This window comes from Passer domesticus, chromosome 29, assembly GCF_036417665.1.
Source record: "Passer domesticus isolate bPasDom1 chromosome 29, bPasDom1.hap1, whole genome shotgun sequence".
NCBI lineage: Eukaryota > Metazoa > Chordata > Aves > Passeriformes > Passeridae > Passer > Passer domesticus.
Window position 1 is genome coordinate 234,955 of NC_087502.1, and position 9,424 is coordinate 244,378.

Sequence of the window (9,424 nt, forward strand, 5' to 3'; positions counted from 1 at the left end):
CCTGTGTGACACCCCAGTGGTGACAGCCCCAGCGTTCCTCTGTGTGTGACACCCCAGCAGTGACAGCCCCAGCGTTCCCCTGTGTGTGACACCCCAGCGGTGACAGCCCCAGCGTTCCCCTGTGTGTGACACCCCAGCGCTGACAGCCCCAGCGTTCCCCTGTGTGTGACACCCCAGTGGTGACAGCCCCAGCGTTCCCCTGTCTGTGACACCCCAGCAGTGACAGCCCCAGCGTTCCCTCCCTGCAGACGCTCCAAGGGAAGCGTCCAGAGCCGCGTCCAGTCCATGGAACTGAGCGGCCACTGCCCAGCCCGGCCTGGGCTGATGTGGATTCCTCTGCACACAGCTCGGGGAAGGTCCCCCTGGCCACCTGCACAGTGCCACAGACAAGTGTCAGACACAGTTACAGAGCTCTGCCCAGAGCTGACAGGGAAAGTTCATTTAAAAAAAAAAAAAAAAACAACAAACAAAAAACCCCCAACAAATAACCAAACAGAACCATACCGAAACCAAAAAAAAAAAACCTTACCACCACCCAAACAAAAAGAAAGAAAGCCAACCAACCGCAAAAAAAAAAAAAAATCAATAAAAACAAACAAAAAAACCAAAGCAGAACAAAAATACCCAAACCAAATTAAACAAAAGAAAAACCAAAACAAGAAAAGGAGAACACCCCCACACAAGAGCTGTTCCATCCTTCAGCTGTCACACCTGCACTCACACAAGACCTGGGCCTGCAAAAAATGAGGATTCATTGGGCACATTTCCAGAAAAAGTGGGTTTAGGAGAGGCTTTTAGCAGAACTGTTCTCAGCTCAGCCAAAAAGGCCCCTTTGGCAGCTGCAGGGCCATTGGAAATACAGAGCCTCAGCCCACAGAGCACAAAAGGGCTCTGAGTTCCCCTCCCCTGGCACTAAACCCTGTTGCCAGGCTGCTTCACACACAGGATTCTTCTGGAGGATTGCACAAAACCGAGATCGGGCTCTGGCTTCTCCACGTTGTGTCTCATAAAGCTGCCTGGGAGAAGAAATTTCGTGTCAGCTCGGCTGGCACAATCCCTCCTGGCACAGGCACAGCGCCAGGAAGGGCTTTGGTGCTAAGGCTTTGCTGCAGGTAAGGAAAGCTCCTGGCTCAGGGTCACCTTTGCTGCTCAGCCAGAGCCCCCAGTGGCCCCAGCAGCAGCAACAGCAGCAGCAGCAGCAGCAGAGAATGGCAGCATTGCCAAGGGCTGGCACAGGAGGGGAGATTTCCCCCTGGAGAGAGAGGCTCCTATTGCTGTTTTTGCATTCAGGCAGCTGCATATTGTGAAATACCAAGCTATGTTTTGTCTCAGGTACATACAGGCAAGGTGTGTATTTGTGATTGTGATATGTGTGGAAACCGACCATGGGACAGTTATAAAGATGAATTTTAATAAATAACTGAGGGAGTAAAGCATGGAGGAAGGGCTTTGAACCCATCCTTTGTTTGCAATTAACCTTTATAAGTCTTCAGTGGATTTAGGAGCATTTGAATTAAAGCTTTAAGGATGTTGTTCTTTGACAGGAACTTTCTGCTCTTAGCCAAGCCTCAAAGAGTTTTGCAATAATAATCTTTTGAAGTATAATTTTAGAATATTGCTTGTAATAAGGATCTTTGAAACTTTAGTTTTAGAATACATAAAAAGGAAACCTGCTTATCTCAACACCTTAACAAAACATTGAAAAGTAGCTTGAGATAGGAAGATGAATATCAGCTCAAGGATTACTAGTTTCGACCAAGGGAAGCTGGACATCATGGGTATGAGATTTATAGTCCTTGCAATTAAAAGTTGAGCCCTCATCTGGAATCTGGACCTCACCAGCTGGGAGACTTCTTTCGGAAGCTAGACCCCACCATTTGGGGATACTCCTTTCTGGGATACATCCTGAGAAAAACTGAATCTCAATAGTGTGTAGAATTGTGACGTAAAAATTGGGGATAGAAATTGCTGATGAGTAAAAATTGTGAATAGAAATTGCTGAGAAAGCTTATGAGTACCCCTATAAATATATGTAAGCCCCAACTATTGTCGTGCAGTTGGAGGGAAAATTTCCCCCACTGTACCCAGCACTGTATTGTTCATACTTTACCATATTAATTAATAAATTGATTGCTGCTTAAATATTGGCCTAGTCAAGCTTCTCATTTATAACATCCATTCTGAGACTTTCTTTTCCATTACTAATGTGATAGTTTTCAATTTTATAAAGAGAGGATGAAAATTACTTTTTGATTCACCATCTATCATTGCATCTTCTCCAAGTTTAATTCCAATCTTATCCCAAAATCTTAGTGTTTTTACTTCATTTAGGGGTAGTAGTTGGAAAATGAAAGAAAATACACTTAACAAATCTCTTCACTTTTCCCTTACATAAAAAAAACCCTCCCCCACCAATGAATCCACAACTTGGTTATAAACTTCCTTCTCCCTGGCAGACAGTCTCGCTGTACGCCATTGTACCCTAGTCGAGTCCATCCCAGCCACTAGAATACTCAGACCAAGACTATTAACTAGGTTCTTTTCCACCCACCTCCAAGGTAAAACAAAAACTAAAGGAAAAACACCCAATAATCACCGGGGTGGGGGGGGGGGGGGGGGCATGGTTTGAACATTGCGTACTACACCTCCCCCAATCCCCAGGAGTCACCCCCACCCAACTTCAGGGTACCCCAGTCGGGTCTGTCCCAGCCACTGGAATACGAAACTGAAGATTCCTGGAAACTAAAATCTCGGAGGTAGTCCTTGATCCAGGGGAAAGCTCCTCTCACATCTGGACGAAAGGGGTTGACTTTCCGGCCCGCTGGGAGCTGCAATAACCAGAAAGTGTACGAATTCACCGGCGGTGCTTGATGGACCACAAACTTCACTTGGCGGGGCGTCCGTGCAACCTGGAGACAGTCCTTCCCAGGGGTCTGTGCTCCCACGGCTGGGCGCCAAGCTGACCCGTGCACCAGTGTGCCCCAATGGCTGGAGGCGATCGGGGCAGGCACCAGGAGTGGCCGTGCCCGACCTCTGCCACCGGCCGGCAGGGTCACGGTTCGGCCTCTCGAAATGGGGGCTCAACGTATAAGAATCGTGATAAAGGAAATAAGCAAGGACCCTGTGCTGGCTTTTCCGAGCTGCTTTATTTCTCTCCCGCGCGAGGATGGCGCTGCTTGGAATCGGCAGCGTGGCACAGGAGCTGTTCTTTCCCGTGGTGGCAGCAGCGCCGGCGTGAGTCAGATGGCGCAGCACTCGCAGGCAGCGGCAGCGCGGCGGGGACAGTCTCTGTCCTGGCGGCGGGGACAGTCTCTATCCTCACGGCGGGGACAGTCTCTGTCCTGGCGGCGGGGACAGTCTCTATCCTCACGGCGGGGACAGTCTCTCTCCTCACGGCGGGGACAGTCTCTCTCTCGGTGTCAGTGACACTCTCTCTCCTCACGGCGGTGACAGTCTCTGTCCTCACGGCGCTGGCAGCAGCGGTGCTCGTGTGAGCGATCCCCTCTCGCCAGGAGCCGCGGCCGCACGGGAGGCTCAGCGGTGCCGGCGGCGCGGGCAGGAGCCAGGCGGCCGATGCCCGGCGGGGTGACCTCCTTTCCCGGGCGGAGAGGGGTGCCGGCTGCGGAGGGGGAGGCAGCGGGGCACGGGATCCGGCAGAGCGCGGAAGCCAGGAGCTCGAAGGACAGACAGTGGCAGAGAGCGGGAGGCAGAGAAAACAGCGGCTTTTATGTAAGAGAGAGTGGGAAATCAAGGGGGGAGAAGGTCAGAAGCTAAGAAGGGAAAGGCATAAACCCATAGCAAAGAGAGAAACCCTGAACTGAGAGGGAACTTTCCAGGCTAGGGGCAAAAACCACTCCAACTGCCATGGCTAGACAGAAGGCAAACATAGACTAAACATCTTCAAATTGCCTTCCCAACCAGACAGGGAAAGACCAAACATACTCAAACCCACTGCAACAGGACACCAAACAACCTCAAAAAACCCCACAGCCACACGCAGAGCTCTTATAAATGAGAAGCTTGACAAAGCCAATATTAAGGTAGCAATCAATTTATTAATTAATATGGTAAAGTATGAACAATACAGCGCTGGGCACTGTGGGGGAAATTTTCCCTCCAACTGCACGACAATAGTTGGGTCTTACAGATATTTATAGGGGTACTCATAAGCTTTCTCAGCAGTTTCTAGTCCCAATTTTTATGTCACAATTCTATACACTATTGTGATTTAGTTTTTCTCAGGATGTATCCCAGAAAGGAGTATTCCCAGATGGTGGGTTCTGGCTTCAGAAAGAAGAAAGAAGTCTCCCAGCTGGTGAGGTCCAGATTCCAGATGAGGGCTCAACTTTTAATTGCAAGGATTACAAATCTCATACCAGTGATGTCCAGCTTCCCTTGGTCGAAACTAGTAATCCTTGAGTTGATATTCATCTTCCTATCTCAAGCTGCTTTTCAATGTTTTGTTAAGGCGTTGAGATAAGCAGGTTTCCTTTTTATGTATTCTAAAGCTATAGTTTCAAAGATCCTTACTACAAGCAATATTCTAAAATTATACTTCAAAAGATTATTATTGCAAAACTCTTTGAGGCTTAGCTACAAGCAGAAAGTTCCTGTCAAAGAACAACATCCTTAAAGCTTTAATTCAAATGCTCCTAAATCCACTGAAGACTTATAAAGGTTAATTGCAAACAAAGGATGGGTTCAAAGCCCTTCCTCCATGCTTTACTCCCTCAGTTATTTATTAAAATTCATCTTTATAACTGTCCCATGGTCGGTTTCCGCACATATCACAATCACAAATACACACCTTGCCTGTATGTACCTGAGACAAAACATAGCTTGGTATTTCACAATATGCAGCTGCCTGAATGCAAAAACAGCAATAGGAGCCTCTCTCTCCAGGGGGAAATCTCCCCTCCTGTGCCAGCCCTTGGCAATGCTGCCATTCTCTGCTGCTGCTGCTGCTGCTGTTGCTGCTGCTGGGGCCACTGGGGGCTCTGGCTGAGCAGCAAAGGTGACCCTGAGCCAGGAGCTTTCCTTACCTGCAGCAAAGCCTTAGCACCAAAGCCCTTCCTGGCGCTGTGCCTGTGCCAGGAGGGATTGTGCCAGCCGAGCTGACACGAAATTTCTTCTCCCAGGCAGCTTTATGAGACACAACGTGGAGAAGCCAGAGCCCGATCTCGGTTTTGTGCAATCCTCCAGAAGAATCCTGTGTGTGAAGCAGCCTGGCAACAGGGTTTAGTGCCAGGGGAGGGGAACTCAGAGCCCTTTTGTGCTCTGTGGGCTGAGGCTCTGTATTTCCAATGGCCCTGCAGCTGCCAAAGGGGCCTTTTTGGCTGAGCTGAGAACAGTTCTGCTAAAAGCCTCTCCTAAAACTGCTTTTCCTGCAAATGTGTTTCAATGAACCCTGATTTTTTTCCAGCTCTGGGTCTTGTGTGCATGCAGGTATGAAAAATGATTGATGGAACAGCTCTTCTGGGTGGGAGTTCTATTTTTCTTGTTTTGGGGATTGTTTTGTTATTAGTTTGTTTTTTGTTTTTTTGCTTTTCTTTGTTTTATTTTGTTGGGGTGATTTAGTGATTTATTTAGGGTGGTTCAAAACCCTTTTTATATGGTTTTGTTTGGTTTTTTTAGTATGATTTTTGGGGTTTTTTTGTTGGGAAATTTTTTTTTTTTTTTGGTAATGAACTTTCCCTGTCAGCTCTGGGCAGAGCTCTGTAACTGTGTCTGACACTTGTCTGTGGCACTGTGCAGGTGGCCAGGGGGACCTTCCCCGAGCTGTGTGCAGAGGAATCCACATCAGCCCAGGCCGGGCTGGGCAGTGGCCGCTCAGTTCCATGGACTGGACGCGGCTCTGGACGCTTCCCTTGGAGCGTCTGCAGGGAGGGAACGCTGGGGCTGTCACTGCTGGGGTGTCACACACAGGGGAACGCTGGGGCTGTCAGCGCTGGGGTGTCACACACAGGGGAACGCTGGGGCTGTCACTGCTGGGGTGTCACACACAGGGGAACACTGGGGCTGTCACTGCTGGGGTGTCACACACAGGGGAACGCTGGGGCTGTCACTGCTGGGGTGTCACACACAGGGGAATGCTGGGGCTGTCACTGCTGGGGTGTCACACACAGGGGAATGCTGGGGCTGCCCCGCTCCTGCCCTCTCCCCAAACAGTTCTGCCAACACCTCCAGGGGGGCACAAAGGCTGAGCCAGAGGGTGAGAATTGCAGAAGGGGCTGAGATGGGAGGGACCAATTGGGATCATTGAGTCTGAGAATCACAGAATCACAGAATTGCAGTGTTGGAAGAGACCTTCAAGAACAGTGAATCCAACCCATGTCCTAACAGCACCTTAACAAAACCATGGCCCCGAGTGCCACATCCAGTCCTTTTTTAAACATATCTAGGGATTGTGACTCTACCACTTCCCAGGGCAAAACAATCCAATAATTTATCAACTTTTCTACAAAAAACTTTTTCCTAAAATCCAACCTATATTTCCCTTGGTGGAGCTTAAGACTGTGTCCTCTGGTTCTTTCAGTTGTCGCCTCGAGAAAGAGACCAACCCTCACCTGACTACCACCATCATTCAGGAAGTTGTAGAGAGTGATAAGGTCATCTCTGAGTCTTCTTTTCTCCAGGCTAAACATCCCCACTTCCCTCAGTCATTCCTCATAGGATTTGTGTTCCAAGCTCCTCACCAGCCTTGTTGCCCTTCCCTGGACATGCTCCAACCCCTCCATGTCCTGCTTAAATGGGGGGACCCAGAACTGGACACAGCACTTGAGGTACAGTGCTAGTCCAAGGAAGAGAATGCCAAGTACACCAGTGCCAAGTACAGCGGAAGAATGACCTCCCTGCTGCTGCTGGCCACACCATTCCTGATCCAGGCCAGGGGCCATTGGCCTTCTTGGCCACCAGGGCACACTGCTGGCTCATGTTCAGCCGGCTGTCGAGCAGGACCCCCAGGTCCCTTTCTGCCTGGGCACTGTCCAGCCACACCATCTCCAGCCTCTGTCATTGCAGGGGGTTATTGTGGCCAAAATGCAGGACTTCGGACATGGAGTTATTAAACTTCATCTGAGTGGACTCTGCCCATTCCTCCAACCGTTCTATGTCTCTCTGCAGAGCCCTCCTACCTTCCACCAGATGGACACACACTCCCAGCTCAGTGTCATCTGCAGATTTACTAATGAAAGACTCAATCACCTCATCCATGTCATCAATAAAAATATCGACCAGAGCTGGCCCCAGCACAGAGCCCTGAGGGACAGCACTGGTGCCTGGCTGCCAGCTGGATGCAGCAGCGCTCACCAGCACTCTCTGGGCCGGCCATGCAGCCAGTTCTGAACCCAGCACAGAGTGCTCCTGTCCCAGCCCTGCGCTGCAGCCTTTCCAGGGGTGTGCTGAGGGAGACAGTGCCAAAGGCCTTGTTGGAGTCCAAATAGACACATCCACAGCCTGTCCTGCATCCACCAGCGGGGTCACCTGGTCATAAAAGGAGACCAGGTTGGTCAAACATGACCTACCCCTCCTAAACCCCTGCTGGCTGGGTCTGATACCCTGGCCATGCTGTAAGAGCTGCCTGATGACACTCAGTATAAACTGTTCCATCTCCATACTGGGTACTGAGGTCAGGCTGACTGGCCTGTAATTACCAGGATCCTCCTTCCCACCCTTGTTGTGAATGGGCGTCACATTGGGCAGCTTCCAGTCATCTGGAACCTCCCCAGTGAGCCAGGACTGCTGGTAAATGATGGAGAGCAGCTTGGCAAGCTCATCTGCCAGCTCCCTCATCACCCTGGGGTGGATCCCATCTGGCGCCATGTATTATGAACATCCAAGCAGCTCAGAAGTTCTCTGACTGCCTTCTCTTAGATAATGGTGGGACCGTTCTGTTCCCTGACACCATCTACCAGCCCAGGAAGACAGCTATCCTGAGGACAAGCCATCTTCCTACTAAAGAGTGAGGCAAAGAAGGTGTTAAGCACCTCTGCCTTCTCCTCATCTACAGTTACTAAGTTCCCTCCCTCATCTAATAGAGAACAAAGATTGGTCTTACCCTTCCTTTTACCATTGATGTATTTGTAAAAACATTGTTTTATTGTCTCAGAAAAGTCTCAAAACTGTGTGTGTACTGAGCTTTGGCCTCCCTAATTTTTTTTCTACATGCTCCAGCAACCCCCTTAAATTCTTCCTGACAGACCTGATGCTCCTTCCAAAGATGATACATCCTCTTTTTATTCATAAGTTCCTTCAAAACCTCCTTGCACATCCAGGCTGGACGTTTGCCTCATCAATTCGTCTTTCAGCACACAGGAACAGTCTGTTCCTGTGCCCTCCAGATCTGTTTTGAAGCATGCCAACCTTTCCTGAACTCCTTTGGTTTTTTTTTAAAGGGCTGCTTCCCAAGGAACTCTCTGGATAAGTCTCCTAAGAAGCCAAAATCTCCACAAGTCCAGTGTAAGAGTCTTACAGATGTTCCTCCACATTTCACCAAATATCAAGAACTCTATAATTTCAGGAACACTCTGCCCTAAGTTGCCCCCAACCACCACATCTCCCACCAGCCCATCTCTATTTGCAAACAAAAAGATTTACACAGTCCCTCCCCTGGTGGGCTCACTCGCCAGTTGTGACAAAAGGTTGTCCTCCATACACTCTAAAAATTTCCTGGACTGCCTCTTTGCAGCTGTATTAAGTTCCCAACAAATGTCTGGTAGGTGGAAGTCACCTACAAGAACAAGGGCTGATGATCCAGAAATATTCTCTAACTGCTTATAGAATTAGTTGTCCACCTCTTCTTCCTGGCTGTGGGGACAATAACAGACTCCCAGTAGGATGTCAGCCTTGTTGGCCTTCCCCTAATTCTCACCCATAGGCATTCAATTCCATCATCATTACTTTCAATACCTATGGTGTCCAAAGCCTCCCTAATATAAAGGGCCACCCTCCACCTCTTCTCCCTTTCCTGACTCTCCTGAAGAGCTTGTAGCCACCCAGCGCAATGCTCCAGCCATGTGAGACATCCCACCATTTCTATGATGGCAATTACATCACAGCTCTGCTGCCGCACCATGGTCTCCAAGCTCTTCTTGTTTGTTACCCATGCTGCGTGCACTGGTATCCATGCACCTCAGCTGGGCTGCTGATTTCACCCCTAACTCAGGCTTACCACCCTTGGGCCTGCTTCCAGACAGCCCAGCTGCATCCCCTTCCCCCTTCAAAACTAGTTTAAAGGCCTCTCAACAAGTTCTACCACTTCACGAGCTAAAATTCTTCTGCCCTTAACAGAGAGATGGAGCTCATCTGGTTCCAGCAGGCCGGGTACTGTAAAAGTTGCCCCATGACCAAAGAATCCAAAATTCTGCCGGTAACACCAACCCTTGAGCTACTTGTTAATAATTTGAGCTCTTCTATTTCTTTCACT

At 49.4% G+C, this 9,424-nt stretch overlaps 1 long non-coding RNA gene across 1 annotated transcript; it reads right to left on the reverse strand.

The window, feature by feature from the left end:
* Positions 1-1,682: 1,682 nt before the first annotated feature.
* On the reverse strand, positions 1,683-5,813 carry LOC135287480 (uncharacterized). The gene is made up of 2 exons (XR_010351161.1): positions 5,043-5,813; positions 1,683-3,722 (listed from the first exon to the last, which is right to left on the reverse strand). It is a non-coding gene; the product is annotated as an uncharacterized LOC135287480 (long non-coding RNA).
* Between the last annotated feature and the right edge of the window lie 3,611 nt (positions 5,814-9,424).